The sequence below is a fragment of the Capsicum annuum genome, chromosome 11 (assembly GCF_002878395.1).
Source record: "Capsicum annuum cultivar UCD-10X-F1 chromosome 11, UCD10Xv1.1, whole genome shotgun sequence".
NCBI classification, from domain to species: domain Eukaryota; kingdom Viridiplantae; phylum Streptophyta; class Magnoliopsida; order Solanales; family Solanaceae; genus Capsicum; species Capsicum annuum.
This window is the reverse complement of record NC_061121.1, coordinates 48,515,715-48,523,166: the sequence shown is the minus strand read 5'-3', so window position 1 is coordinate 48,523,166 and position 7,452 is coordinate 48,515,715. Positions and strand designations below refer to the sequence as shown.

Below are 7,452 nucleotides of genomic sequence, written 5' to 3'. Positions count from 1 at the left end.
GCGCCTTAACATAATCCTTGCTATATTATTATATTTTCTACAAATTTACTCCATTTTATTTTTATATATTTACTTTCAAACTATAGCTAAATGTATTTTAATTATAACACAATTACATATTAGGGAAAAGTATATATATATATATATATATATACTTTTGCAAAAAATTAGTTAAACAAAATAAGCTTCGTTAATTAGTTGAGGAAAATCGATTGGGGAAAATTAGATCAATTCGTCTCTCTATTTGGACCAGTTTTCTTAATTAATTTTTGAAAAAATTACATAAACTAGCATCCTTAAGACTATAATTACAATAAATAGCAACACTTTTTAAAATTACAACTTATAGCAAAAGTAGCAATATTTTACCCACTTCATAGTAATAGAAGAATATGTATTTTCCATTTGTGCATATGTATTTATGAGTAATACATATATATTTGTATATGTATTTATATAGCAACATTTTACTTAAATAGAAAATACAATTTGCTACTTTTCATAATTATGAAACTGTTTCTATAAAAATTATAATTAAGACTACAGAGTTGCTATTTTTGAAATTTTTCAGCCCTGAAAACCCCTAAACTGAACCAGTCCCAAACCCCCTAAAATTAATTAAAACTAGCACAAAACCCCTCCTACCCCAGCCCAAAATAGCCCCGACCTGGCCCATCATCTAAATCCCTTAATCCCCTTTTTTCTCCACATTGAAACTCAACCAGAACATCGATAATATCTCTCTTTCTTTCTGAAACTCTATCTATCCTTTGAACCATCGGGTAATAGCGATTTCAATAATCCTCAACCTTCTCATTTTCCTTTTCCTCCCACATTCATCAATCCCACAATTCTTCCATCAACTTTACATTATTTCAACAACTTTTTCTGCTCAATCTGACCCTAAAGAGATTTCCACCGCCACTGCTACCCCTGTAAAGGTGAAAAGTATAAAGGACTACAGGATTTGAGATTGTTACTCCTTTAATTTTATGGGTCTGAAAGTGAATACCTTCAAACAACCCTTTTCTGTTTCTCATCAATCTAAATTTTAGGATTTTACTTTTTCCAATTGGGTCTCTCTATCTCTCTATGGGATTTGGGCATTCCAAGAATTCTAAATTTGAATTCTGGGATCCTCTATATAGCTGTTGCAATGCCCCTTCATCTTTGGCTATAAAAGGAGCATTTGGGCTCCCATTTTTGGGGAGCAAAAAAAATCAAGAAAAAAAGAATCACCAAGAAAGAATTAGCTGAAATTAGCACCAAGCGTCGGCAAATCTATACTATCGCTTCTTAATTTCCTTTGTTTTTTTCGAGTTTAAGTTTGAGTTTTGATCTCTCTAACGAGGAAGTCTTAGTTCGCTGCCCAACACAAGGTAAATTATAGCCCATTAAATTGATGTTATGTTTAGTTTAGTGATTCACTGCTCAGTTGAATTTGTCATTCTTGTTTGGGTGACTGTGAGTGTAAACACGAAAATTAATAAGGGAAAATTTCAGAAATAGTAACTCTGTAGACTTAATTATAACTTTTATAGCAACAGTTTCATAATTACAAAAACTAGCAAATTGTATTTGTATTTAAGTAAAATGTTGCTATATAAATACATATACAAATATATATGTATTACTCATAAATACACATGCACAACTGAAAAATACATATTCTTCTATTACTATGAAGTGGGTAAAATATTGCTACTTTCGCTATAAGTTGTAATTTTGAAAAAGTATTGCTATTTATTATAATTATAGTCTTAAGGATGCTAGTTTTTGTAATTTTTCCAAATTAAAATGGTATATGGTCATTGAATTTTGTTCATATTATGTAATGTGTGTATTGAACTTTTTTTGTTTGTAATTTGATCTAAATGAAACTAATAGATTTTGAGGATATGAGCAGAGCAGGTTGTTCTGTTTTACTAGTTGAACATGCAAACTCAAAGTGGTAGTTCTTATGTTGTTCAGTTTCATAAAATCGTAACTTTGAATCAACTTGCCAACAAGTCCTCTTAATCTTTGAGTTCTCCTGATTCACGTTTAGTGGACTATTTGTTGCCATTTTTGTCAATTTAGATATTTTTTTAAACATCGTAATGTTGACTTAGTTACGTACTGGTTTTTGTGTGTTGATAAGGTGGGTTTTGCCTTTGCTCGATTGGGTGGTTGTAAAGTGTCAAAACTTGTGGTTTAGCTTTGAATAAGTTCTATGAGGTTCACAGTTTGTGTCTGGTTAGTGGCTCGTATAAAATCAGTGATGTATTGATTTGGATGTTTTTGAGACATGGTGATAAATGTTTTAGCTTTCCTTTTTCCCAACTGTGCCATTACAAGGCGCCAGCAACCTTCGGTTTAGCATGAAAAAGCTTTAGAAGTGCTGAAATTTTTGTATGTTGGTTGTTCGTCATATAATCTTTGCAACCTTTTTACTTGAATGTTTGAACATGGCTTTAGTCGCTTGATATGTCTTGGTTTAGCTGTGTGCTTAAATTTATTCTCAACTTCTCACCTAACATGGAAAAGATGGATTCACGAGTTTTAAACCTTGAAATATAATTCACCGTTGTGGTAGCTCGTTATTTTTGTTTGATTTAATATCATGAATACGGAAGCAGCAAACCGAATGTTAAAGTGTTCAAATAGGCTTAAAACTCACTGTTAAGGTAGATTTTCATAGTTTGATATAGCTTCTTGTAAGATAAATATTGTGCCAACTTGTATGTACTTGCCTAAGTAACTAGATATATAATGACACTATTTTGTGTTCTAAAATTAAGCTGAATAGGCTAAATTTATCCTTTTCAAAAACTTTGAATAGCTGAAACTTTTTCACTGTTTGTCCAAGTCAATTACTTTAACATGACTAAGTAAAACGGATAAGAGAGCTTGAAACAATCCCTTGATTATTTGTTTTGAGTATGAATATAACTATCTTTTATGGATGCTATTGAACTATGCCACTTTTCTTTATCTAAATATGCAAATGAAACACCTAGAATGACAAAGAATGGGAATTCGAATATTAACTCACAAACTTGATGATTTCTTTTCCTGTTTAGATGTCTGGTTTGTTACAGGATGCCCTTATCCTTTTGAAGTGACATTGTTTTATCATTGAAGTACTTTCTTTCTTATTTGATCACCTGCTATCTTTTGAAGTGACATTGTTTTATCGCATGCTGCTTTTGACAGCTTGTATGCAGGGTTACAGGGGAAAGGAGGGGATAAAAAGTTGTTTAGACTCGCTAAGGCTAGGGAGAGGAAGGGTCGTGACCTCAATCAGGTGAGGTGCATTAACGGGGAGGACGGTAGAGTATTGGTGAAGTACGGCCACATTAAGAATAGATGGCAGTCGTACTTTCATAGGCTCTTGAATGACGAAGGGGATAGAGCTGTTGTGTTAGGGGAACTGGAGCACTCAGAGAAGTGTCGGGATTTTAGCTATTGTAGATGTTTTAAGGTAGAAGAGGTTAGACAGGTTGTTCGCAGGATGCGAAGGGGTAGGGCGACGGGGCCGGATGAGATACCGGTGGATTTTTGGAAGTTCGTTGGAGAGGCTGGTGTAAGGTGGTTGACTGGATTGTTTAATGAAATCTTTAAGACGGCAAAGATGCCCGAGGCTTAGAGGTGGAGTACCATGATCCCTCTCTATAAGAATAAGGGTGACATCCAGAGTTGCAATAACTATAGGGGGATTAAGTTATTGAGTCACATATATGAAGATCTGGGAGAGAGTGGTCGAGGTGAGGCTGAGACGGATAGTGTCTATTTCGGAAAACCTATTTGGATTTATGCCCGGCCGCTCGACGACGGAGGTAATTCACCTAGTACGGAGGTTGGTGGAACAGTATAGGGAAAGGAGGAAGAACCTGCACATGGTGTTTATCGACCTGGAGAAGGTTTACGACAAAGTCCCCAGGGAGGTACTATGGAGATGCTTGGAGGTGAGTGGAGTACCGCTGGCATATATCAGAGTAATTAAGGATATGTATGATGGAGCGAAAACTCAGGTGAGGACGGCGGGAGGAGACTCAGAGCATTTCACTGTCCTGGCAGGATTGCATCAGGGATCTACTCTTAGTCCCTTTTTATTTGCGTTGGTGATGGATGTGTTGACGCGACGTATTCAAGGGGAGGTGCCGTGGTGTATGCTTTTTTCAGATGATGTAGTTCTGATAGATAAGACTCGAGGGGGTGTGAATGACAAATTAGAGGTGTGGAGGCAAACTCTTGAGTCTAAAGGGTTCAGGGTGAGCAGAAGCAAGACAGAGTATGTGGAATGCAAGTTTAATGACGTGAGGTGGGAGAATGAGGTAGTAGTGAGGCTGGAATCACAGGAGGTATGTAAGAGGGATAGTTTCAAGTATCTCGGGTCCGCGATCTAGAGTAATGGTGAGATCGACGAGGATGTCTCGCACCGTATTGGGGCGGGATGGATGAAGTGGAAGCTCGCGTCGGGGGTGCTGTGTGATAAGAAGGTGCCACCCAAGCTTAAAGGCAAATTCTACAGGGTGGTAGTCCGTCCGGCCATGTTGTATGGAGCAGAGTGTTGGCCAGTTAAGAACTCCCACATCCAAAAAATGAAGGTGACAGAAATGCGGATATTGCACTGGATGTGTGGGCTGACCAGAGGGGATAGAGTTCGGAATGAGACTATTCAGGAGAAGGTTGGTGTGACTCTAGTGGAGTGCAAGATGCGGGAATCCCGATTGAGATGGTTCGGACACGTGAGGAGGAGGGGCATGGATGCCCCGGTCCGTAGGTATGAGAGGCTAGCGTTGGATGGTTTTAGGCGGGGTAGGGGTAGGCCAAAGAAGTACCTGGGTGAGGTGATTAGGCGGGACATGGATCAATTACAGCTCACCGAGGACATGGCCCTAGATAGGAAGGACTGGAGGATGTGAATTAGGGCAGAGGACTAGGGCTAGTTTGGGTTGCTAGTGTAGGGAATTACTCGGTGGGGGTTTTATTCCGGTTATGATTCCGTGTTCCATGTTTTATTACGAATCTGTACGCTTTCCTCTATTTTATATTACTTATGGGTGCCGTATTTATGTTATGTAATCTTGTGCTGTGCTGTACTATGTGTTTGTGTGGTATCTCGTGCCTTGAGCCGGGGGTCTATCGGAAACAACCTTTCTACTTCTTTAGAGGTAGAGGTATGGACTGCGTACATCTCACCCCCCCCAGACCCCACTAGGTGGGAATACACTGGGTTTGTTGTTGTTTAGTTGTGTGAATAGTCTCAACAAGGTAAGTCTGAAAGGGGTTTAACATAGCTTTTGCGTCTTGTTATTGAATTTTCTCTTCATGAAAACTCAAAGCTATAAGTACCACTTCTTAATTATAATTTTCCAGTAAGCTACCATGGATAAATAAGGTTTTTTTTAAGAAGTCGAGATTTAGGATAGAATTCTTTCTTTGAGGAGGAGAGAATATCATCAATTTAAGTCGAATGATTGCATCTAATGTCTAATCTCTAGTTTTTATTTGTTTAAATTCTCTAATGTTCACTCTTTATCAAGAAGAAATATGATTTACAGTTGCATGTGTTTGTCACTTTCCAAGTAACGGATAAAGATGAGAAAAGTGTGAATTAATCTCTAATAATCCTGCCTAAGTTTCAGACTTAGTTTTCTGCTGCTTTGATTCTTCTAAATGGTATAGACATGTTGGTGTGCTGCTCGTGTGTCTGTTGATTAAGCTATTTGGAGTGATTGAACTTACCTGATGTTTTAGAAGTCCTGCTAGTTTTAACTTTGGTCCTTTACTAAACAATTAAGTTTACATAGGAAACCAACATGAAAACTTCCTGGATAGTAGGTTACCATTTCCTTTAGAATGCTTTTTCATGTATTAGCTTTGGTAGACTTCGAATATCAAATTTTAGTTATACTAATCCTTATCTTTTCTATGTCTCATGTGAACTCGGAAGCGCGTTTGGGGTCTCATGTCTTGACACCATCTCTATCCAAATCAGAGAGGCGATAATAGATGCATTACGTGTTTTTGTCTAGCAGTCTAGTGCCTCTTTCCATCCTTCAAGCTTTATTCCTTGTAGACATTTGCTATTATTTTCATTTAACATTTCGTACATTACTATTTAAAAATTTGTGTTCTTATTTTAATTAGTGTAAAAAGGGAAGCCCGGTGCATTAAAACTACCTCGATGCACGGTGTTTGGGGAAGGGATCCACCACAAGGATGTATTGTACGCAACATTACCTTGCATTTTTGCCATAGACTGTTTTCAAGGCTTGAACCTACGACCTCCTGGTTACATAGCAACAACTTTGAATAGTGTGAAATTCTTAAATTTGTATGCGAATTTAATTGTTCCCGTTTCGCCCATTAGATTTTATATTTAGCATGATCGTCAAGCTTTGATATATATTTTATATCGTTTAAAGGTTATAATTCGGTAAATAACATACCTTTTAGAATTTTATACCCAAGTCATTAGGAAGTATTTAACGCTTCTTTAATATGGAATAGTGGCTTACTATTTAAAATTAAAGTTAGTTTTAAATAATTAGTGATTTCAGATTAATAAAAATATAAGTTTTGCAGTAGACTAATTTATTATAGCTAGACTCGAAAATCGGGTTTAACTACTTTGGATATGGTAATCAATTTCGTTTTCATCATTTTAAAATAAGATATTAAGATTTGTCAATTTGATTCCGTGAAGCTCTTTTTCGAAGAATTCAATGACGAAAAACATTTTTAACATGAGTTTTTCCGAATAAAAATAAATAAATACTCAAGTCTTTATGGATCTAAGCTTTTATTTTTATAGCTATTTTCAACGATTCATTTAGTATAGTATTATTAGCTATCATTTTTACCTCTATTTAGTAAAATTTGATTAAAAAAAAGAGCAAAAGAGTAATTCTTCTTAAGAATGAAAAAATGTGAAGTTCTTAATTAAATTTATCAATTATTAATTGAAATCTTTTGTAGATAATTGACTTGAAATAATCATTATTATTTTTTTATTTTTACTTTTTATTCTTTTTGACAACAATAAGATTGCACATTTTTAGGTGTTATCTTTGATAATTTTTGAAAGTGGGTGAACCTTTCGAAAGTTTTTCTAATCTTTTCTCATAAATAATTAACATGTTTTATTTTAGTAAGAGCTATATATTTTTAATACCTTATTTATATCTTTCTTAACATAGCTTTTGATTTTTTTTATCCAACCTACGTTTGGCTAGTTAACCATAGTTGACGGATCTTTTAGGGTGCCTAATCCCTTTCCTTTAGGATAATTAGAACCCTTACCTAGAATTTTTTTAAGTTGCATAGACCTTAAATGAAGTCTTTATTTTTTTTTGATCACTTAGTTTATAATAGGTGTCCTAATTCACTGTAGAACTAATTAGGTGGCAACTTCCTTAATTTAATTAGAAATTTTTCAATATGTTGTACCTCGGTTTGACCCAG

General features: G+C 35.5%; 1 long non-coding RNA gene across 1 annotated transcript; it reads left to right on the top strand.

The window, feature by feature from the left end:
• Window positions 1-666: 666 nt before the first annotated feature.
• On the top strand, window positions 667-6,357 carry LOC107856147. Its single transcript, XR_007047289.1, has 2 exons — window positions 667-1,379; window positions 5,939-6,357. It is a non-coding gene; the product is annotated as an uncharacterized LOC107856147 (long non-coding RNA).
• Window positions 6,358-7,452: the final 1,095 nt, after the last annotated feature.